The 25,298-nt window shown below is 44.5% G+C and overlaps 1 non-coding gene across 1 annotated transcript; it reads left to right on the top strand.

Annotated features, from left to right (window-relative positions):
- Nucleotides 1-981: 981 nt before the first annotated feature.
- Nucleotides 982-1,119, top strand: LOC119927475. Its single transcript, XR_005450474.1, has one exon. It is a non-coding gene; the product is annotated as a small nucleolar RNA SNORA7 (small nucleolar RNA).
- Nucleotides 1,120-25,298: the final 24,179 nt, after the last annotated feature.

Below are 25,298 nucleotides of genomic sequence, written 5' to 3'. Positions count from 1 at the left end.
CTCTTCCCTGCTGTTGTAGTTCGCGGTAGGGCAGACCTTCATTATGAGGTTGGAAGCCGAAGGGTTCCCTCTGGAACCCTGCTTTCTCTACATTCTTCATATGACAAGGCCATTTATTTATCACATTATAATGAGGCTTTCAAGGGCGTTACTCATTTTTACAAGGTTTAGTTTGCGGTTGCTAATGAATAACTGAGCATGTAAAGAGTGTCAATTTCTTGTTGGATTCATTGTAGCTGCATTTAGCTACATAATGCAGATTTTCAGGCTCCCCTCATCCTCCATCCTCTCTGCATCTCCCCGACTTCTAAATAGCTGCTACTCAGCAACCCCCAGCTCTTAGAAGCAGCATGGCCCAGTGGATAGAGCACGGGCTAGGAGTCCGAAGGACCTCTTTTCTAATGCCAGCTCCATCACTCCTCGGCTACGTGACCTTGGGTAATTCACTTCACATCTCTGTGCCTCAGTTACCCCATCTATAAAATGGAGATTCACACTGTGGGACAGGGCCTGTGTCCAACCCAATGATCTTGTGTCTTCTCCAGTGCTTAGAACAGTGCTTGACACATAGTAAGCCTTAAAAAAAATCATTACGATTATGTCCATATCCACAATTTATATTAATGTTTTTCTCCCCCTCTAGACTGTAAGCTCATTGTGGGCAGAGAACAAGAGAACATTTCTACCAATTCTGTTATTTATACTCTCCCAAGTGCTTAATACAGTGATCTGTATCCAATAAGTGCCCAATAAATACCTAGGGATGGGTGTGCGTGTGAGGGAGAGACAGGGAGGGAAGGAAAGAGAGAGAGAAAGACTGAAAAGGCCAATATGGAATCAATCAATCGTATTTATTGAGCGCTTACTTTGTGCAGAGCACTGTACTAAGCGCTTGGGAAGTACAAGTTGGCAACATATAGAGACAGTCCCTACCCAACAGTGAGCTCACAGTCTAAAAGGGGAACCCTCTAGATTGTAAGCTACCACTCAGGATGGCACCTGGAGAGTTGCCAGTACTCTACCAGTCTCAACTATGGGAGGGAGAGTCAAGCAGAAGCCTACCCATTCCATTTCTGGCTTGGGCAGTGGCTAATGAGTGGCAGGCAATCTGCTACAAGCCAAAACTCACCTGTGCTGGGCAGCGGTGGCATGGGAGAGAGTTGAGGGCGGAGACTCAGGTTGACTGCGTGAAAGGAGGCAACAGTAAACTGCTTCCGGATTTTTTTTTACCAAGAAAACTCTAAGGATCCACTACCAGAACGACGGCAGAGATGCATCCATGGCGTTACATTGGGTTGGACAAGACTCGACAGCATAAGACAATAAGATTGTAAGCTCATCGTAGGAAGGGAAGGTGTCTGTTATATTGTTATAGTGTACTCTCCCAAGCAAATAGTACAGTGCTTTGCACATGGTAAGTACTAAATAAATATAAATGACATTAAATAGAACTGATTGATTGGGGCTCCATCTGGAAGCAGGATAGGCACAAGGCAAAAGAGAAAGGGAATCTAAGAGGGCAAAATCCCAAAGAGCAGCTACAAGACTGAGCACAACTTGATCAACCCAACCACCTCTGGTCTAAAACTCAATATGTCCAAGACTGAACTCCTTATCTTCCCTCCCAAACCCTGCCCTCTCCCTGACTTTCCCATCACTGTAGACGGCACTACCATCCTTCCCATCTCACAAGCCCACAACCTTGGTGTCATCCTCGACTCTGCTCTCTCGTTCACCCCTCACATCCAATCCATCACCAAAACCTGCCGGTCTCAGCTCCGCAACATCGCCAAGATCCGCCCTTTCCTCTTTATCCAAACCGCTACCTTCCTGGTTCAATCTCTCACCCTATCCCGACTGGATTACTGCATCAGCCTCCTCCCTGATCTCCCATCCTCCTGTCTCTCCCCACTTCAGTCTATACTTCACGCCACTGCCCGGATCACCTTTGTGCAGAAACGCTCTGGGCATGTTACTCCTTTCCTCAAAAATCTCCAGTGGCTACCAGTTAACGTACGCATCAGGCAAAAACCACTCACTCTCGGCTTCAAGGCTGTCCATCACCTCGCCCCCTCCTACCTCACCTCCCTTCTTTCCTTCTACAGCCCAGCCCACACCCTCCGCCACTAACCTCCTCACTGTGCCTCGTTCTTGCCTGTCCCGCCGTCAGCCCCTGGTCCATGTCCTCCCCCTGGCCTGGAATGCCCTCCCTCCAGATATCCACCAAGCTAGCTCTCTTCCTCCCTTCAAAGCCCTATTGAGAGCTCACCTCCTCCAGGAGGCCTTCCCAGACTGAGTCCCCTCCTTCCTCTCCCCCTCCTCATCCCCCCAACCTACCTCCTTCCCCTCCCCACAGCACCTGTATATATATTTGTACAGATTTATTACTCTATTTTACTTGTACATATTTACTATTCTATTTATTTTACTTTGTTAATATTTTTTGTTGTTGTTGTCTGTCTCCCCCATCTAGACTGTGAGCCTGTTGTTGGGTAGGGACCGTCTCCATATGTTGCCAACTTGTACTTTCCAAGCACTTAGTACAGTGCTCTGCACACAGTAAGCACTCAAATACAATTGAATGAATGAATCAATCAATCCATCCATCAGTAGCATTTAATGAGTGCTTGGTGTGTGCAGAGAGTACTCTACTAAGTGCTTGGGAAAGTACAGTCCAACAGAGTGGGTAGACATGACCCTTGCCCACAAGGAGCTTACAGTCTATGGTAATGAGTTTGAAGGATGGGCTTAGTGGACACGATATCCCTTTCCCCTTTGGCCGTGTTGTGTAGCTAACCCCTGTCTGGTGTGCTGCGTGGGCACGCGGAGCTGATTGCTCCTCCTCTGGGGGAAAGAGCCAAAAAAGCAGCAAAGGGAGCTCCGGGAGACCCAGCAACCCGCCTCAGCCTCTTGGAGAAATAGCCCTCCTTTCCTCTTAATAACTAATAATAATTATGGTATTTGTTAAGCGCTTACTATGTGCCAGGCACTGTTCTAAGCACTGGGGTAGATATGAGGTAATCGGGTTTGACACAGTTCCTGCCCCACACAGGGCTCACAGTCTTAATCCCCATTTTACAGATGAGGTAACTGAGGCACAGAGAAGTGAAGTGACTAAAAAAAAAATCAGGTTGTCCCCACACAGGGCTCACAGTCTTAATCCCCTTTTTACAGGTGAGGTAACTGAGGCACAGAGAAGTTAAGTGACTTGCCCATAGTTACACAGCTGACACACGGAGGAGCTGGAATGAAGCAGCATGGCTCAGTGGAAAGAGCCCGGGCTTGGGAGTCAGAGGTTATGGGTTCTAATCCCAGCTCCGCCACTTGTCAGCTGTGTGACTTTGGGTAAGTCACTTCACTTCTCTGGGCCCCAGTTCCCTCATCTGTAAAATGGGGATTAAGCCTGTGAGCTCCACGTGGGACAACCTGATCACCTTGTATCCCCCCAGCACTTAGAGCAGTGCTTTGCACATAGTAAGTGCTTAGCAAGTACCATCAATATTATTATTATTAGAACCCATGACCTCTGAATCCCAAGCCCATGCTCTTTCCACTGAGCCATGCTGCTTCTCGATGATGGTATTTGTTAAGCATTTACTACGTGCCAAGCACCTTCCTAAGTACTGGGGTATGTACAAGGTAATCAGCTTATCCCATGTGGGGTTTACACTTTTAATCCCCATTTTACAGAAGAAGTAACTGAGGCACAGAGAAGTTAAGTGACTTGTCCAGAGTCACCCAGCAGACAAGTGGCGGAGTCGGTATTAGAACCCATGACCTCTGACTCCCAATCCCATGCTCTTTCCACTGAGCCATGCTGCTTCTCGATGATGGTATTTGTTAAGCATTTACTATGTTCCAAGCACTGTCTTAAGCACTGGGGTAGATACAAGGTAATCAGTTTATCCCATGTGGGGCTCACACTTTTAATCCCCATTTTACAGACGAAGTAACTGAGGCACAGAGAAGTTAAGTGACTTGTCCAGAGTCACCCAGCAGACAAGTGGCGGAGAACCCATGACCTCTGACTCCCAAACCCAGACTCTTTCCACTATGCCACGCTGCTTCTCGTAAAGTACAACAGGGTTGGTAGATGTGATCCTACCTGCAAGGAGTTTATAGTCTGCAGCCTGGACTAGTGGCAAGAACACAGGCCTGGGAGACAGAGGACATTCGGTTCTAATACTGGCTTTGCCACTTGTCTACTGTGTGATTTTGGGCAAGTCACTTCACTTCTCTGTGGCTCAGTTCCCTCATCTGTAAAATGGGGATTACAACTGTGCCCCATGTGGAAAAGGGACTATTTCCATCCTGATTACCTTCTATCTACCCCAGTGCTTGAACAGTGCTTGGCACAAAGAAAGCGGTTAACAAATGCTATAAGAATCCCACTGGTTTGGCACTACAGGCTACAGTGGTCTGCCTGCACTCCTGATTTTCCCCCAGGAAATTGTGCCCTCCAGTATTTAGACCCAGCAGCGGAATGGGGGCCCTATAAGAAAATGAATAAAATGGTGTTCCTCAAAGACCCTGAGGGCAGAATGGAAAAACAAACTTACCAGTATTTAAGCACCAATTTTGTGGAGGGCCCTGTAGTAGATGCTTGGGGGAGTAGACTGAACATTGTAAGACAGAGTCCACACTTTGAAAGATAGGGATAGAATTCAAAATCGTCTTGAAAAATCATTGGAAAATAGTCCCAAATGAACAGAATCTGCCCTTTCCTCTCCATCCAAACTGCTACCACATTAATTACTCTATATTACTCTATTTATTTTACTTGTACATATTATTCTATTTATTTTATTTTGTTAATATGTTTGGTTTTGTTCTCTGTCTCCCCCTTCTAGACTGTGAGCCCACTGTTAGGTAGGGACCGTCTCTCTATGTTGCCAACTTGTACTTCCCAAGCGCTTAGTACAGTGCTCTGCACACAGTAAGTGCTCAATAAATATGATTGATTGATTAATACAGTCACTCATCCTATCCTGCCTGGATTACTGCATCCACCCCCTTGCTGACTTCCCAGCCTCCTGTCTCTCCCCATTCCAGTCCATACTTCACTCTGCTTCCCGGATCATTTTTCTATAAAAACACACTGGACATGTCATCCTGCTCCTCAAAAAACTCCAATGGCTACCCATCCACCTCTATATCAAACAAAAACTCCTCTCCATTGGCCTTAAAGCCCTATGTGAGTCCTATGCGGGACAGGGACTGTGTTCAACCCAACTATCTTCTATCTACCCCAGAGCTTAGAACATGCCTGGCACATAATAAGTGCTTAACAAATACCATAATAATAATTATTATTATCATTGTCAACAAGATCCTGCAGAGAAGGCTTCATTTGACACATCTAGTTCCACACCCTTAGACTGCATTACCTCACTTTGGGAAATCCTGGTCTCAGCCATTGCTTGGAGGTTGACCTTAAAAGTACCAACTCCGATGATGCCCTTGGTTTATCTATTATTAGCCTTTTCCATCAATCAATCAATCAATCAATCGTATTTATTGAGCGCTTACTATGTGCAGAGCACTGTACTAAGCGCTTGGGAAGTACAAATTGGCAGAGACAGTCCCTACCCAACAGTGGGCTCACAGTCTAAAAGGGGGGAGTTGCTGCCCTCCTTTTAGTGTGCTAAAAGTAAAGAGACGAAGCAAAAATCAACCTCCTGAACCAGTAGCTCTGAAGAAACGAGCAAAGAGGAAGCAGCATGGTTTAGGAAATAGAGCACGGGACTGAGAGTCAGAAAATCATGGGTTCTAATCCTGGCTCTGCCACTTGTCTGCTGTGTGACCTTGGGCAAGTCACTTCACTTCTCTGTTCCTCAGATACCGCATCTGTAAAATGGGGATTGCTACTATGAGCCCAGTGCGGGACAGGGACTGTGTCCAACCTGATTTGCTTTTATTCCCCAGCCCCCAGCACTGTGCCTGGCACACTGCAAGTGCTTAAATGCCATAATTATTATGAATGGGTAGATCATTTTAGATTATTTAGTCCCTTTCTTACTACTAATAAACAACTGTCGATAGCAGTCGCTTTAGCTCAAGCCTTGCTGTTGGTCCAGAGGAGTGAACATAGCTCCAAAATTCACTTCTCTGTGCCTCAGTTACCTCATCTGTAAAATGGGGAGTAAGAGTGAGCTCCTCGTGGGACCATCTGATTACCTTGTATCTACCCCAGCACTAAGAACAGGGCTTGTCACATAATAAATGCTTAACAAATACTACCATTATTATCATTATTGTTATTGGAAGTACCAGGAGACTTGGGTTCTAATCCTGACTTCTCAGGTGTGGGGAGTGCCTGCTGGGACTAGGCCATGAGTGGTGAAAGTTTCTGACCAAACAACCACCTAGAGGGTTTTGTGAGGTGCACAAGCACAAGCCAGGAATAATAATGATGGCATTTATTAAGCACTTACTATGTGCAAAGCACTGTTCTAAGTGCTGGGGAGGTTACAAGGTGATCAGGTTGTCCCACAGGGGGCTCACAGTCTTAATCCCCATTTTACAGATGAGGGAACTGAGGCCCAGAGAAGTTAAGTGACTTGCCCAACGTCACACAGCTGACCAGTGGCGGAGCCAGGATTTGAACCCATGACCTCTGACCCCAAAGCCCAGGCTCTTTCCACTGAGCCACACTGCTTCTCTAATGAATTAATGCGGGTGAACCACAGAATTTTCCAAGGCAACTGAGAAAGCAGTGTGGCCTAATGGATAGATCACATTCCTGGGAGTCAGAAGGACTTGGGTTCCAATCTCAACTCCGCCACTTATCTGCTGGGTGACCTTGGGCGAGTTTTTTTCTCTTTTAAGTTATGGTATTTGTTAAGCACTTACTATGTGCCAGGCACTGTTCCAAGCACTGGGGTAGATACAAGGTAATCAGGTTGGACACAGTCCATGTCCCACATGAGGCTCACAGTCTTGATCCTCATTTTACAGATGAGGTAACTGAGGCACAGAAAAGTGCCCAAAGTCAAACAGCTGACAAGTGGTGGAGCTGGGACTAGAACCCAGGACCTCCTGATTTGAAGGCCTGCTGTGCTTCAGTTATCTCATCTGTTAAGTGGGGATTAAGACTGTGAACCCAATTATGGGACATGGTTTGGGTCTAACTTGATTAGCTTATATCTCCCCCCAGTACTTAGTACAATGTCTGGCACATAGTAAGTGCTTAACAAATACCATTAAAAAAATGCTTTGTCAATTTGTGACTGAGGCAGCACTGTAGTGATAGAGAACAATCAATCCATCATATTTACTGAACACTTATTGTGTGCAGAGCACTGTACTAAGCAGGGAACATCTCTGCTAATTCTGTTGCATTTTCCCAAGTGCTTAGTACAGTGCTCTGAACATAGTAAGCACTCAATATGATTAATTTGGGACAGTACGATACAGAGTTGGTAGAAATGATCCTGTCCGCAACAAACTTACCATCTACAAAGAGAATCACATTTTGCATTTCTTAGTTCTACAAATGTTTGTTAGTCTGGTCTCAACTAGAAGGCGTCATTGCTAATACCAACTCTGTTATGTTGTATTCATTCATTCAGCCTTATTTAATGAGCGCTTACTATTTGCAGAACACTGTTCTTACCTGTATATATGTATGTTTGTACATATTTATTCCTCTATTTATTTATTTTACTTGTACATAGCTATTCTATTTATTTTATTTTGTTAGTATGTTTGGTTTTGTTCTCTGTCTCCCCCTTTTAGACTGTAAGCCCACTGTTGGGTAGGGACTGTCTCTATATGTTGCAAATTTGTACTTCCCAAGCGCTTAGTACAGTGCTCTGCACACAGTAAGCGCTCAATAAATACGATTGATGATGATGATGATGTTCTAAGTGCTTGGGAGAGTATAATACAATAAACAGACACATTTCCTGCCCTCAACAAGCTTACAGTTTAATTGGGGGATGGGGGGGATGAGACAGACATCAGTGCAAATAAATAAATTACAGGTACTCTCCCAAACACTTAATACAGAGCTCTGTGCATAGTAAGTGCTCAACAAATATGATTGACTGATATAGGGAAAAGTGGGAAGCAACGTGGCCTAGTGGAAAGAGCATGGGCCTGGGAGTTAGAGGACCTGGGTTCTAATCCCCACTCTGCCACTTGTCTGCTTTGTGACCTTGGGCAAGTCACAACATCTCTGTTCCTCTGTAAAATGGAAATTCAATTCTACTGCCTCCTACCTAGACTGTGAGCCCCATGTGGGACAGGCACTGTGTCCAACCCAATTTGCTTATATTTACCTCAGCACTTAGTACAGTGCTAGCACATAGTAAGCACTTAAATACCACAATTATTATTATTATTATTCCCACCACCAAGTAGCTCTTGTGCTCCATTCTCCAGCAGGTATCATAGTGTGTGAGTGACACTGCCCAAACCACTACCACTGTCTCAATTCCTTCACAAGCCTTCTCAGGTCTGGAGTTCCATTGTTCTCCCTCAGGAGATGCAATCATCCTCACATTTTCAATCTTTCTCTCCCTCTAAGCACCGACAGCTTCGTCAGGTTGTGGGCAGGGAACACGTCTACCAACTCTATCATATTACACTTTCCCAACTGCTTAGTACAGTGCGCTGCACACAATAAGCACTCAGTAAATACCATGATTGATTACTTGCCGGGAGATTGACATCCCCATGGATTTTTGGACTTTCTTTGGTCCTTTCAAAAGTCCAGTTGTTTCCAACTGAGTCTCCAACCACTCTTTTCAGGGACAAAACACCTGCCATTGAACTCATTGGCCAATCCTAATGTATATATGGTTGTACATATTTATTACTCTATTTATTTATTTATTTATTTATTTTACTTGTACATTCCTATCCTACTTATTTTATTTTGTTGGTATGTTTGGTTCTGTTCTCTGTCTCCCCCTTTTAGACTGTGAGCCCACTGTTGGGTAGGGACTGTCTCTATGTGATGCCAATTTGTACTTCCCAAGCGCTTAGTACAGTGCTCTGCACATAGTAAGCGCTCAATAAATACGATTGATTGATTGATTGATTGACCTCCATGTCTTGTGTTCTTATCCTGGAAGAGAAGCCCCTAATATGTGAAGAGATGGAAAAGGTAGGGGTGTTATGGAACTCCCATGACAATCAGAATGGATGCCAATGAAAGCCATTAGCTGTGAATGTCCTATCAGTTTCCTGTGAGGGGTCATTACAGTCTGGCTACATGCATTGGCCTGTCCCAAGGAATGTTTTTAACCCTATTTTTCTGTACCATGTGCATGGGTCCTTGATTTAGCAGGCTGAAGTCCAATCATTGACATTTAATGAATGGTATTATGTTAAACACTTGGAAATTAATTGAATGCCATTTATTAGAGAAGCAGAGTAGCCTAGGGGAAAGACCACGAGCCTAGAAGTCAGGAAGCATTGGTTCTAATCCCAGTTACTTCATCATCATCATCAATCGTATTTATTGAGCGCTTAGTGTGCAGAGCACTGTACTAAGCACTTGGGAAGTACAAGTTGGCAACATACAGAGACAGTCCCTACCCAATAGTGGGCTCACAGTCTAAAAGGGGGAGACAGAGAACAAAACCAAACATACTAACAAAATGAAAGAGAATAGATATGTACAAGTAAAATAAATCGAGTAATAAATATGTACAAACATATATACATATATACAGGTGCTGTGGGGAAGGGAAGGAGGTAAGATGGGGGGATGGAGAGGGGGACGAGGCTGTGTGGCCTTGGGCAAGTCACTTCATTTTTCTGTGCTTTAATTTCCTCATCTGTAAAATGGGGATAAACTATCTGTTCTCCCTCCCGCTTTAGAAGCAGTGTGGCTTAGTGTATAGGGCATGGGCTTGGGAGTCAAAAGGTCATGGGTTCTAATCCCGGTTCTGCCACATGTCTGCTGTGTGACCTTGGGCAAGTCACTTCACTTCTCTGGGCCTCGCTTCTCTCATCTCTAAAATGGGGATTAAGAGTGTGAGCCGTATATGGGACAGGGACCGTGTCCAACCTAATAAACTTATACCTACCCCAGTGCTTATAACAGTGCTTGGCACACAGTAAGCACTTAACAAGTACCATACTTATTATTATTTAGACGGTGGGCCCCATGTGGACAGGAACTGGGTTTGACCGGCTTATCCTTGTATCTAGTCTAGCACCTATTACAGTGCTTGGCACAAAGTAAACACTTTACAAAAGTCACCATCATTATTCTGATTATCATTATTGCCCACTTCATTTTTTTGGCCTCCTTTAACACGGACTGTCCAGGAGAAGAGTCACATATATCTTGCTCTCGGGAATAACCAGGGGACCATTTCTCTGGGCAAGCTGGCAGTGTGGTTAAGCTCTGAGTCGTTAGCTTCTGCCCTGCACATTTAACTACTTCCAGAGTATCCCACAGGGAGCGTGTTTATTCTCAAAGCAGAGTAAACACAAATACCCACACGCTCTCAAATTAAAATGTACACTGACCAGGCCTCTCTCTGCCACAAATAATCTCTCCCGTACAGAGAGCAGGTTCAGAGAGACCATAAATCAGGGCCATTCTGGATGTGAAGAGTCTGGATTTCCTGAAACTAAGCAGTCATACAAAACGCACCAGCAGCTCGTAATGGACGGAATAGATTTGTTTGGGCCAAAGCGGTAACCTGCTTTCCACTTGGCAGATCATTGGGTCCCCAGTGTCTTAAGGGTGGAGTCTTTGCTCTGCTACACATTCAGTGAGCCTGGGAAACTAGGTTTCTTTATTCGGACTTGGGTTTTCAGGAAATTTCCCAACCCTTGTCACTAAATCTGCTCTTTCAATCAATCAGTCAATCAATAGTGGTATTTACTGAGCACTTTGTGCAGAGCACTGTACTAAGCATGTGGGAGAGTGAAATACACAGCCCCTGCTCACAAAATGCTCAGGGTATAAAAGCTGTTCTAGGTGTCTACAGCCTATTTTGTAGCCCTCCACTTAAGTTTATGTTCCCCTGGCTCTTCTATAATCATTCCCCATTTATAAGCATGTAGTGGTTTAACAAACATTTGACCAGGTTCCCCTTCAATCAATGGTATGTACTGAACATTAACTGTGTGCAAAGCATTATACTAAATGCTTTGGAGACTGCAATACAATAAAGTAGATAAAGATGATCCCTGCCCACAAGGAGTTAATCAACCAATGGACATCCTTAAGCACTTACTGTGTGCAGAGAACTGTACTAAGCACTTTGGAGAGTACACAGCAATAAAGTAGACGCGATTCCTATCCACAAGAAACTTACAATCTAGTGGGGGAGATAAACAGTGAGTTGTGCATTTTTCATGCTTCAGCCCTCCTAAGAATGGAACACTTTGGAATTTATTCCCCAACCTTGTCTTTCTACATCTCCTCTCTTCTGTCACCACATCCACAGCAAACAAATCTTCAAGGAGTGACCTTAAATCCTCATCATCCAATTTCAATCGAGTAGATTAAGTGAATTCTTCCTAGAAACACCCAGATGCAGAAATAAGGTCGTAAAAGATGCTTCAAAGCAGACATGGTATTAGTTGCGTAAAATTTTGTTTTGAGAGATTGATGGGGCCATGTAATTGTAGATCACCAAACCAGGACTAAGAATAACCATCCACAGAATTAACCAGAGGAAAGGAAGTTGTACAGATGTTGACCAAGATCCATCTGCTATCTGCAAAGGCCCCGGTAATTTTGGCTGAGCTAGATATGACCAATCAACCCATACATAGCATTTATTGAGTGCCTGCAGAGCACTGTACTAAGCATTCCAAACAGAATAATGTCCAAGTCAAGATTTGCCAACAGGGAAATTCAAAGGATGTGGTTTACAGAATGAAATTTAGAACCCCAAGGTTTAATGCTGCAAATGCAAAGCTTGATTGCCTGATTATGAGTCACTCACCATGTGCTAGGCAACATATACAACCTAAGGGTTTTGCTTAGACAGAAGGGGATGGGAAACTTTTGTTTAACCCCAAATAAACTTACTCCAGTCTCCTTTTCATGCCAGGCACAGCTTAAACAGAATGAAAATGACATCACTACATGAAAACTCCTTCCATTTGGGACCAAGACTTCCAGATCCAATTATGGTGTTGAAAAGCAGGTGTCAGAGAAACATTCCATACTGAGATTTTTGCCAGAGTTCTCTCTGAGGGAAAGTCAGCTCCACACCAAGAGGGTTGGTTCTCCTCCACTATTGATAGGGGTGGGGAAACCCCTCCCCAAATGTCCCAGTATCTTCTGGGACTTGGAAGCTAAAGCATCCTCTTCACCCCGGGTTTAACAGTTTTTCTTGTCCCTTCAGTCAGGCCTGTACGCAAAAAGCTTTTTAAAAACTGTGACCTGCCACTCTAACAAAGACGATCCCGTTTTCATCAAGCTGAGGGGGACTTGTCCGCTTCAGGAAAGGTGAATCATTTTAAAGCCAAAACCAAATAAGAATGAAAAACCTCCCTTTCGCTGTCCTTTTTACAGGAATATTTTTACATAAATAGATTTTCTCCGGCAATGTTGGGAGAAAACCTCATGTGCCTGGACCCTTTCTCTTTGCCATAAATACTCTTTACCTGTGAGGATGGGCGGACAGGTTTATGAGTCCTTGTCTCCGTAAATTAGGCCCAACAATACCAGATGTTACAGCTTGTTTTTTCCTTGTGACTAAAAAATGATGCTGAAGGAATCACCATGAAATTGGAGCGACTTGCATGACAACCTACAAGGAAATGAGAGCAGAAATCATTTCCTCCTGAATAACTGGCCAGCTACTTTCAGAACTGCTGCTCAGAGAAAAGTCCGCTTAAGCCCCTAGGAATTCACCCACAATTTTAGCGATATATAATGGAGCCACATGATATTTAGACAGTGGTGAAAAAGTGGAGTGGAATAAAAAAAGAACTTGCAGAAGGGAAAGGAAAGATGAAGACATTTATTAGTATATACTGTGGAGTATGAAGGCTAAAATTTAGGGATTCACTTTCAGCGTCTATGCTCAATCAGTCAATCATATTTATTGAGTGCTTATGATGTGCAGAGAACTGTATTAAGTGCTTGGGAGAGTACAGTATAACAGAGTTTGTAGACACATTCCCTGCCCACAGCGAGTTTACAGTCTGGTACTTTATATGCATCTTCAAGAAGCAAAGCAAATGACACAAACCCTTAATCTTTTCTTCAAGAAAAACAAAATTAAGTTTTCCATTACTTCTCATTCAAGTTAGAGGGGTGCATAAAGGCTATTGAAGGATAAAGAGCAACATTACTCAAGAATCAAGGATGATCAGTCAGAAAGTCAATCATATTTATTGAACGCCTTCTGTGTGCAGAGCACCGCACTAAGGGCTTGGGAGAGTACTCTTTGACAATATAACAGATACATTCCCTGCCCACAGTGAGCCTACAGTCTAGAGATGGTGCAATGTACTGTACTGTTTGGAAAATTACTACAGAAACTAAAGGCACCATTCCCTGTCTATAAGGAGCCTACAGTCTATTCATGGGGACAGGCGTAAATAATATTTACAATTAGTAGGAATGGTAAGAAAAAAAGGCAAATAGCATGTCCAACAAATATACTGAGATGAAAAAATATACTGATTCATAGGACTGACTATTTCTGTGATTTCAATAGCAGCAGAAACCCTCGCCCTGCCAAATACCGCCTCATCAAAACTTTCTCTCTCCCTCTCTCTATAAATACAGATGGATAGATTTATGTGTTTGCACCCTAATACTTTTTTCTCTTTGCTTCCTTGTCCCATTCCTTATGAAACTTTTGTCGAAAAAGAGCTACTCCTTTTTTGATTGCAACATGCTCTACTGGTCTATCGATGGTAACTGACTCCCAGCTTTCACCTGGGATCAAGTAGGCTCTGAGTATTTGTTTTACTGAATCCTTAAAATAGGCTTTCTGGCTCTTAGTTTCCAAATTCCTGCTCTCCCCAGAGAAGTTTGGACATCTCACTGTTGTCTACTCTCTTCACATGTCCGCTCAGTGTAGCTGTGTGGAGGTGTGCATAGCTCTAGAACTTCATTTTCTGTGATCTTTTCTGCCTATTTGATGTTGAGTACTGTCTCTAAATAATGCTTATGGAACTTTTCAAGCTCAATGTGGTAAGGGAATGCGTCTCCCGACACTGTTATGACAGAAGCAGCATGACCCAGTGGATAGAGCTTGGGACTAGGAGTCAGAAGGTCATGGGTTCTAGTCCCAGCTCTGCTACTTGTCTGCTGTGTGATTTTGTCTCTGTCTCCCCGTTTTAGACTGTGAGCCCACTGTTGGGTAGGGACTGTCTCTATATGTTGCCAATTTGTACTTCCCAAGCGCTTAGTACAGTGCTCTGCACATAGTAAGCGCTCAATACGATTGATGATGATGATGATTTTGGGCAAGTCACAACTTCTCTGTGCCCTAGTTAACTGTTCTAAGTGCTGGGGTAGATACAACGTAATCAGGTTGTATCTATGTATTCTAAGTGCTGGGGAAGTTATAAAGTGATCAGGTTGTCCCACAAGGGGCTCACAGACTTAATCCCCACTTTACAGATGAGGGAACTGAGGCATAGTGAAGTTATTTGTCCAAAGTCACATAGCTGGTAAGTGGCAGAGGCGAGATTAGAGCCCACAACCTCTGACTCCCATTCCTGGGCTCTTTCCACTAAGCCACCTTAGAGGTGATCTAAGGTTGTGATGGGGGCTCATTATAGTCAGGAAATGCGTCTGTTTATTGTTATTTTGTACTCTCCCAAACTCTTAGTGCAGTGCTCTGCACACAGTAAGCATTCCAATATGATTGAATGAATGAATGAATAAATGAATGAAAGAAAGACTGACAGAGGGACAGGGGAGTGAAGCAGATTGGAGTGAATTTGTGCATGAGCAAGCGAGGTTGGTTCTGGAGTTCAGTGAGGTACGGTGATCTGGGATAAGTGGAGGAGGTCAAGAGATTGGAGGGCTCTGTGGAGGAAGGGCAGGCGGGTTAGAAGGTGGTGGTCCAATAGAGGGCTTTCAGACATGGGGCTGCAGCTTCTAACTCCTGGTCTAGAGTAGCTATGGCTTCCAGTTCAAGATCTGGAGTGGCAACAGCTTCCAGAGTAACTACAGCTTCTAGTCCCTGATCTGGAGTGACCACAGCTCCCGGACTCTGGCCCGGTGTGGCTGCAGTTTCTAGTCCCTGGTATAATACTACTACTACTAATAATAATAATGGTATTTGTTAAGTGCTTACTATATGCCAAGCACTGTTCCAAGCACTCGGGTGGATACAGGGTAATCAGGTTACCCCACGTGGGGCTCACATTTTTAATCCCAATTTTACAGATGAGGTAACTGAGGCACAGAGAAGTGAAGTGACTTGCCCAAAGTCACACAGCAGACAAGTGGCGGAGCCAGGATTAGAACCCACATCCTCTGACTCCCAAGCCCGGGCTCTTGCCACTAAGCCACGCTGCTTCTAACAGAGATTAGAGTCTCTGGTCCAGTGAGGCTACAGATTCCAGTCCAGAATGGTCACAGCTTCCTGACCGTGCTCTGGCATGGCCCCCTCTTCCAGTCCCTGGTCCAGAATGGCTGTGGCTTCTAGTCCCTGGTTTGGAGCAGCTGTGACCTTGGGCAAGTCACTTAATTTCTCTGTGCCTCACAGATTAAGACTGTGGGGATTAAGACTGTGAGCCCCATGTGGGACAACCTGATCACTTTATAACTTCCCCAGCACTTAGAACAGTGCTTTGCACATAGTAAGCACTTAATAAATGCCATCATTATCATTTAGACTGTGAGCCCACTGTTGGGCAGGGACTGTCTCTATATGTTGCCAATTTGTACTTCCCAAGCGCTTAGTACAGTGCTCTGCACACAGTAAGCGCTCAATAAATACAATTGATGATTATTATTATTATTATTATTATTAATTCCCACTTTACAGATGAGGTAACTGAGGCACAGAGAAGTGAAGTGACTTGCCCAAAGTCACACAGCTGACAAGTGGCAGAGCCAGGATTAGAACCCTTGACCTCTGCTTCCCAAACCCGGGCTCTTTCCCCTGAACCACGCTGCTTCAGTACATTTCCTGGGATATAGGAAGCGCTTTACAAATACCACTATTATTATGATTTAGCAATTAGGAAAAGAAAGTTTACTCTCAATTAGCCATTCTGTTCATATCTTGCAAATTTGATCCATGAATCAATCAATCGTATTTATTGAGCGCTTACTGTGTGCAGAGCACTGTACTAAGCGCTTGGGAAGTACACGCTGGCAACATATAGAGACAGTCCCTACCCAACAGTGGGCTCACGGTCTAAAAGCTGAATATCTCAGCTTTCATGTCCTGAGTCTGTAGAGAAGGAAAATACTTAGAAGTTTCAGGTACTTTGGTAATCTTCGAAAAACACTCATTTTCTTCTTTAGGGGAATTGGCTGGTGCCATCTGCTGGTCAAATCTAACTAGAATAATTATAATTATGGTCGTTATTTGCCACCGTTTTTTCTAATAATTTTCCCCTCAAAAGTACCTCTCCTACAACTGAATTCTTCTCTTTCTGTTATCCTAGGCCTGTGCACTTCGGGTCGGATTTGCTCTTGGGAGCAAGATCTGTATAAGTGGATTACCAAATGACAAAAAGAGGGATAGTTCAGGGCCGCTATTGAGTTTTAGCAAAGATGTATTTATATCCTGGGCATATGTTACCCACCGAGGAACTGCAGAGTCTCATCCATTTCCCACTATAGGAGTAACTGGTCAAAAATGCAAATTTTTCCACGCAGATCATGTCATGCAATGAAACCACCATAAAATACAGCTTTTGAACGAGCACATTAGTTTCTGTTCAATAACTTGGTTGTGTTGTGTACATGCCAGACAGAATTTATCAAAGCCTAATGGTAAGATTTTTTTTTTAGCTGGAAAATACATTAACTGTGATACGAGGCCTGAACATCCTGACAAAAAAAGCTGTTCCCTCCCCCTGCCACCTGAGCCCCATGCAGGTCGGGGACTGGGGCTGACCCCAATGCTTAGAACAGTGTTTGACACATATTAAGTACTTAAAAAATACCATTTTTTTAAAAAAAAGAGTCCCTGCTTTGAGACATATGTTGGTTATGCGGGAGTAAAGGGGGCACTGAGAAGTCCAAGCTTACCTTCCGCACAATTTCAACCTGCTGCTTTGGAGAGATGCCAAGTGGCCTAGCGGTTAGAGAAACGGTGTAGCTCAGTGGAAAAAGCATGGGCTTGGGAGTCAGAGGTCATGGGTTCAAATCCCAGCTCCGTCGCTTGTCAGCTGTGTGACTTTGGGCAAGTCACTTAATTTCTCTGTGCCTCAGTTACCTCATCTGTAAAATGGGGATTAAGATTGTGAGCCCCATATGGGACAAACTGATCACCTTGTATCCTCCCCAGCACTTAGACTGAGCCCCCATTTTCCTCTCCTCCTCCCCATCCCCCCGCTCTACCTCCTTTCCCTCCCCACAGCACTTGTATATATGTTTGTACTGATTTATTACTCTATTTTACTTGTACATATTTACTATTCTATTTATTTGTTAATGATGTGCATCTAGCTTTACTTCTATTTATTCTGATGACTTGACACCTGTCCACACGTTTTGTTTTCTGTCTCCCCCTTCTAAACTGTGAGCCCGTTGTTGGGAAGGGACCGTCTCTGTATGTTGCCAACTTGTACTTCCCAAGCACTTAGTACAGGGCTCTGCACACAGTAAGCACTCAATAAATATGATTGAATGAATGAACAGTGCTTTGCACATAGTAAGCGCTTAACAAATACCAGAATTATTATTATAGAGTACAGGCCTGGGAATCAGAAGAACCTGGGTTCTAATCCTTACTCTGCCACTTGTCCTCGGTGTGACCTTGGGCAAGTTACTTCATTTCTCATCTGTAAAATGGGGATGAAGACTGTGAGCCCCACGTGGGACATTCTGATCACCTTGTATCCTTCCCAGTGCTTTGAACAGTGCTTTGCACATAGTAAATGCTTAACAAATGCCATTATTATTATTATTATTATTGTTCTCTGGACTTCGGTTACTTCATCTGTAAAATGGGGATTAAGACTATGAAGCCCATGTGGGACATGGATTGTGTCCACTCTTGTGTCTACCACAGCGCTATGTGCCTAGGCAAGTCACTTCACTTTGCACATAGTAAGCGCTCAATAAATACAATTGAATGAATGAATGGGCCAAAGTTACCTCATCTATAAAATGGGGATTAAAACTGTGTGGCCCATGTGGGACATGGACTTTGTCCAATCTTGCTTAGCAAAGTGCCTGGCACATAGTAAGCACTTAATACCATTTAAAAAAAACACCAAAGAGAAAAGCAACAGCAATAGAGCTGTAATTACAACAGGACCTTCAATCACTCCCGAGATCAGAATTCAACTGTTATCATATTTAGCGATGGACTCCTTGAAAAGGAACATGAAAATCCAGGTGGCATCAGCCCGGCTCTGCTTCTAACCTCTCAGAGGCTAGAGGGAATTTATATTGAAAGCAACAGTAATTGTATGTTACTTTTCTCTGCAAGAAAATGCCTAATGCTGTCTGGGGGGAAAAAAAAGTAAAATAAAAGAGAAAAGACTGTGCGCAGCGTGGTGCTTTCCTAAAATAAAAGGCAGCCTTTTGAGCAGCAGTTTGAAATAAACAGCTGGACCCTTTCAGCGGACCTATTAGCACGTGATGGAGTCTGCTGAAACACAGCTGCTTGAAAGGGAAAAAGTGATTTCTCCACACAAAGATTTAGTGGGGAGGGAAGGGGGGGGCATGCAATTTTTTCCTTCTCTCACAAAGCACGCCATAGGGTGGACATTTTGGCTCTGCTAGATCCCCTGGAGAAGAAGAGGGATAAACTCAGTGGGGCTGCCACTTGGAGATGTGAACAAGAGGAGAGGGAGAGAGGTACAAAATAGCGCACGGATTTAGGGACCAACGATTTTCACCACAGATGTTGCTACTTTCCAGTGGCCTTTCGGCAAAGACTAACGGCAGTATGTTTTATCAACAGGACAGCACAAGGCTTCCCGGCCTTCTAGTGTGACCGAGACTGGTGGAAAGAATCCCAACCATCTCCAAAGTTCACTCGAGTCCTGACTCCAGCTCGGATGCCCTCCTTTGTCTTGGGCCGACCACTAAATCCATCCAAATATTTCTGCATGAGACCTGAGGCCAAAAGTTCAGCCCGGCTAAATTAAAACACATCTCACCAATCAAACCTCAAATAAAATCACCCGGAAATCACTGAATGAAATTGAAGCAGGCTTTGCTGAGATATGATTGAAATGGAGCCTAAATCTTATTGAAAAATTGGGAAAGGGCACTAGCCCTCCCCGTGGTCATAGACATGGTTTTTAGTTGCCACAAGCAAGTGGATGAGAGCTTATTGGTATGAAGTAGAGTGGCCTACTAGGGAGACCACAGGTTGGGAAGTCAGTGGACCTGGGTTCTAATCCTGGCTTGGTCATTTCCCTGCTGTGTGGCCTTGGGCAGGTCACTTCACTTCTCTGTCACTGGTTTCTTCATCTGTAAAATGGGAATTAAGTGCTTGTTCTCATTCGACGATGATGCTAATGGTATTCGTTAAGTACTCACTATGTGCTAAACACTCACTGAAAGGTTTTTCCCCCCTACCCTGACCCTGCCTACGTCCCACATCTAAAATAAACTAAACATCTATCCTGTGTACTGAAATTTCATTTTTCCTTTCCATTTCCCTCTCAGTATCTTCCAGTAAATTAGCAGAATTCACAGTAAAAACTGTGATATTTGAGGGCTTGCTATGTGCCAAGCACCATACTAAGCGCTGGCGTAGATACAAGCTAATCAGGTTGGACACTGTCCATGTTCCACACGGGACTCGCGGACTGAATGGGAGAGAGAAACTCCACTGAATCCCCATTTTAGAGATGAAGAAACTGAAGCAACAAGGAGTTAAGTGACTTGCTTGATTTGTCGCACAGCAGTTAAGTGAAGGAAGCAGGATTAGAACACAGGTCCTTTGTCCTAGGTCCATGCTCTTTCCACTAGCCCACATTTTTTTCCCTCCATTTTAGACTGTGACCCCCCCCCCCCCATGGGGAACAGGGATTATCTCAGACCAAAATCTTGTATCCACCCCAGCACTTAGTACAGTGCCTGGCACATAAGCAAACACTGAAATGTCACATTTTTAACTGTGAATTCTTTGTGCGAAATGGAGGAAGATATTGAGAGGTAAAAGGAAAGGAAAAATGAAATTTCAGTACACAGGACAGACTGATGGTTAGTATATTTTAGATGTGGGAAGTGAGGGGGAAAAAACCTTTTTATGATAAAAATGCAGAATTACTGTCTGAATATTAAGCCTTTTACAAATAGTTTTCTGACATCAGTGACGGATAGAAAGCACATTAGCATGGAGAACATACAGCCCGTTAATAATCTGAATTTTAAAAAGGGGTTTTTTTCTGACGGCTCAGAATTGTTTTATAAATTTTTAAAAAATGTTAAATGGCTGTCTGGCATGAACAATGAAGAGGAAAGTATTTAGTATTGCAGGATGAATCAAAGCTTTTAAAATCTCTCTCCCCAGTTATGGGCAGAAGCAAAACTGCTGAAATTGGAGTAATGAATTGGGAAATTGCTACTTCAAAAAGGGAGACGTCTCAAACTACCTCTCCAAAAATAAAACCCTCTTTCAGTGATGGGGCTGGGATCGCTGAGAAGCTAAATTTTAAGGCTTGGCATTGATATGCAAATCCACCAAGAGACCAACAACGGGGAAAATGATTTATGCCCGTTAAGAAGGAATCGCTCCCACCTCCTCTTCTCTCCCCATTACATGATCTCCTCACTCCTCAGCCCCCTACTTTCTCCAGCTCTAATTCCACCCCACCTCACATGAGCTAATTTATTCTGTCAATTGTATTTATTGAGCTCTGTGTGCAAAGCACTGTACTAAGCGCTAGGGAAAGTACAATACAACAAGAAACAGTGATGTTCCCTGCCCGTAATAAGCTCACAGTCTAGTGTGACACCTCAGCCCATGAGGGAGTGAGGGTAGTTTCTTAATAACAATAATAATAATAATAATAATAGTAATGATGATATTGTTAAGCACTTACTATGTGCCAAGCACTGTTCTAAGTGCTGGGGTAGATACAAAGTAATCAGGTTGCCCTCCATGGGGCTCACAGTCTTAATCTCTATATTACAGATTAGGTTACTGAGGCACAGAGAAATTAAGTGGCTTGCCCAAGGTCACACAGTGGACAAGTGGTAGAGCTGGGATTAGAACCCACGTCCTTTGATCCCCAATCCTGGGCTCTTTCTGCTAAGCCATGCATAGTTTCCCCCAAATGGCCACCTTCTGTAAACAGCTTTGGAAATTTGCATTGCATTGTTAAAACACTTATTTCTTGCCTAATTAAGAAAAATCTTATTCTTGAAGAAAAACAGTGTGGGCTAGTGGGAAGAGCATGGGCCCCTGGGAGTCGGGAGAAATGGATTTCGATTCCAGCTTCATCAGTTGCTCAATGGGTGACCTTGGGCAAGTCATTTAACTTTTCTGTGCCTCGGTTTCCTCCTCTGTAAAAATGGGGATAAAATATCTGCTCTCCCTCCCCCGTAGACTGCAAGCATCATGTGAAACAGGGGATGTGTCTGATTTGATTGTATTTTATCTAGCCCAGTCCTTAGCATGTACTAGACATGTGACAAATACTATTATCTTTATATATTATTGTTAATAATAAGAATATCTAGTGAAGTGAGCCCAGGATTGTGAGTCCCATATGGGACAGGCACTGTGTCAGATCTGATTATCTTGTATCTAATTCAGTGCTTAGTTCTCGTATGTAATTCGTACTTGGCACGAAGCAAGTGTCTAATTATTATTATTATTATTAAGCGCCATCGAGTCATTTCTGATTCATAGCAACTCCATGGGTATACTTTTTCCAGAATGTCCCATCCTCTGCCACAATCTGCAATCTTTCTAATGGTTCTTCCGTTACCATTGTTATGGTCTCTGTCCATCTAACTGCTGGTCTGCATCCTCCACATTTTCCCTGGGCTTTTCCTAAAATTAGTGTCTTCTCCAGAGAGTTAGTCCTCCTGATTATGTGCCCAAATTATGCTAATCTAAGTCGAGTCATTTGGCCTTCCAAAGACCACTTTGGTTTAATTTGCCTAACAAATATTATTATCTAATCATGTTAAAGTAACTCTAAGAGGTGGTGGAACCCATAGTCTCATAGGATAAAAACGCTTAGCATTTAGTACAGTGCTCTGCACACAGTAAGCGCTCAATAAATACGATTGATGATAAAAACCTAAGAACAAAGAAATGACTGGATCAGACCATTAATTCCCCCCCATCCCAGCATCCTGTCTCTGACAGTGACACAACAGGATATGTCACCTCCCCATCTAGAATTCGGTGACAGACCACTCTCATCAATGCATTTACCCATACTCAATCAATCAATTGTATTTATTGAGCACTTACTGTGTGCAGAGCACTGTACTAAGCGCTTGGGAAGTACAAGTTGGCAACATATAGAGACAGTCCCTACCCAACAGTGGGCTCACAGTCTAAAAGGGGGAGACAGAGAACAAAACCAAACATACTAACAAAATAAAATGAATAGAATAGATATGTACAAGTAAAATAAATAGAGTAATAAATATGTACAAACATATATACATATATACAGGTGCTGTGGGGAAGGGAAGGAGGTAAGATGAGGGGGATGGAGAGGGGGACGAGGGGGAGAGGAAGGAAGGAGCTCAGTCTGGGAAGACCTCCTGGAGGAGGAGACCTCTTGAGACCTCATCACTTCCAGTGGTGACAGATTCTAGAGGTTCAGTTAGAGAAGCAGCGTGGCCTAGTAATAGAGCCTAGGCCTGGGAGCCAGAAGGACCTGGGTTCTGATCCCGGCTCTGCCACTTGTCTGCTGTGTAAATTTGGGCAAGTCACTTCACTCCTCTGTGCCTCAATTACCTCATCTGTAAAATGGGGATTAAGATGAGCCCCACCCCATGTGGGTTAGGGACTGTGTCCAACCCAGTTGACTTGTATCCATCCCAGCGTTTAGCAGAGTCCCTGCCACATAGTATTTAGCAAATACCACTATTATTATTATTCAGTATATTACAGTCTGGGAGACTCTGAGAGAAGGCAAAGGTGAGTGGAGAATCCATCAAGTCGTTGTATTGACTGAGTGCCTGCCAAGTGCAGAGTTCTGTAAAAAGCCCATAGCAAGTAGTGCCAGAGGACTTCAGTAATCTCAGAGGACTTTAGTAATCTCACCCCTTGGACAGAGCTCAGGTGATAGATTCATCATCATCATCCATCCCTGAGCAGAGGCTGAGGGCTTTCTAGGCCACGAGGGCCAACAGAATCTTAGTAATTAATTTGTCTGCTGATGCATGGCAAACATGGGGGACACTGGTTAATTCATGTACCGAGAAAGGTAAACATGGTGTGAGGAAAATGGGATATCAGCCAGGGTAAGTAAGCAGCAATGTTGGATGAAGAAAGAAGGGGGAAAAGGAAAAGGGGGGGAAAGGAAAAGGGGGGGAAAGGAAAAGGGGGGGAAAGGAAAAGGGGGGGAAAGGAAAGGGGGGGAAGAAAGGGGGGGAAGAAAGGGGGGGAAGAAAGGGGGGGGAAGAAAAGGGGGGCAGAAAAGGGGGGAAAGAAAGGGGGGGGAAGAAAGGGGGGGGAAAGAAAGGGGGGGGAAAGAAAGGGGGGGGGAAGAAAAGGGGGGGAAGAAAAGGGTGGGGAAGAAAGGGGGGGGGGGAAGAAAGGGGGGGAAGAAAGGGGGGGAAGAAAGGGGGGGAAGAAAAGGGGGGAAGAAAAGGGGGGGGGGGAAGAAAAGGGGGGAAAGAAAAGGGGGGGAAAGAAAGGGGGGGGAAAGAAAGGGGGGGGAAAGAAAAGGGGGGAAGAAAAGGGAGGGAAAGAAAAGGGGGGGACAAGGAAAGGGGGGAAAGGAAAGGGGGGAAAGGAAAGGGGGGAAAGGAAAGGGGGGAAAGAAAGGGGGGAAAGAAAGGGGGGAGAAAGAAAAGGGGGGGAAAGAAAAGGGGGGGACAAGGAAAGGGGGGAAAGGAAAGGGGGGAAAGAAAGGGGGGGAAAGAAAGGGGGGGAAAGAAAGGGGGGGAAAGAAAGGGGGGGAAAGAAAGGGGGGGAAAGAAAGGGGGGGAAAGAAAGGGGGGGAAAGAAAGGGGGGGAAAGGAAAGGGGGGAAAGGAAAGGGGGGAAAGAAAAGGGGGGAAAGAAAAGGGGGGGAAGAAAAGGGGGGGAAGAAAAGGGGGGAAAGAAAAGGGGGGAAAGAAAAGGGGGGAAAGAAAAGGGGGGAAAGAAAGGGGGGGAAAGAAAGGGGGGGGGAGAAAGAAAAGGGGGGGGAGAAAGAAAAGGGGGGGAGAAAGAAAGGGGGGGGGGAGAAAGAAAAGGGGGGGAGAAAGAAAAGAGGGGGAGAAAGAAAAGGGGGGGAGAAAGAAAGGGGGGGGAGAAAGAAAAGTGGGGGAGAAAGAAAAGGGGGGGAGAAAGAAAAGGGGGGGGAGAAAGAAAAGGGGGGGGAGAAAGAAAAGGGGGGGAGAAAGAAAAGGGGGGGAGAAAGAAAAGGGGGGGGAGAAAGAAAAGGGGGGGAGAAAGAAAAGGGGGGGGAGAAAGAAAAGGGGGGGGAGAAAGAAAAGGGGGGGAGAAAGAAAAGGGGGGGAGAAAGAAAGGGGGGGAGAAAGAAAAGGGGGGGAGAAAGAAAAGGGGGGGAGAACGAAAAGGGGGGGAGAAAGAAAGGGGGGGGGAGAAAGAAAAGGGGGGGGGGAAAGAAAAGGGGGGGAGAAAGAAAAGGGGGGGAGAAAGAAAAGGGGGGAAAGGAAAGGGGGGGAAAGAAAAGGGGGGGAAAAAGAAAAGGGGGGGAAAAAGAAAAGGGGGGAAGAAAAGGGAGGGAAAAGAAAAGGGGGGGGAAGAAAAGGGGGGGAAGAAAAGGGGGGGAAGAAAAGGGGGGGAAGAAAAGTGGGGGAAGAAAAGGGGGGGGAAAAGAAAAGGGGGGGAAAAGAAAAGGGGGGGAAAAGAAAAGGGGGGGAAAAGAAAAGGGGGGGGAAAGAAAAGGGGGGAAAGAAAAGGGGGGGGGGAAGAAAAGGGGGGGAAAAAGAAAAGGGGGGGAAAAAGAAGGGGAAAAAGAGGAAAAAGGGGGTGTGTGTGTGTGTGTGTGTTTGTCTGTCTGTCCCAATCTTGGTACCCAGTCAGTGACTACACAGAAAGATTGGAGCTTGCACCATGCAGA

The sequence above is a fragment of the Tachyglossus aculeatus genome, chromosome 4 (genome assembly GCF_015852505.1).
Source record: "Tachyglossus aculeatus isolate mTacAcu1 chromosome 4, mTacAcu1.pri, whole genome shotgun sequence".
Taxonomy (NCBI): Eukaryota; Metazoa; Chordata; class Mammalia; order Monotremata; family Tachyglossidae; genus Tachyglossus; species Tachyglossus aculeatus.
The sequence above is the reverse complement of the archived record's forward strand: the minus strand, read 5'-3'. Positions and strand labels throughout refer to the sequence as shown.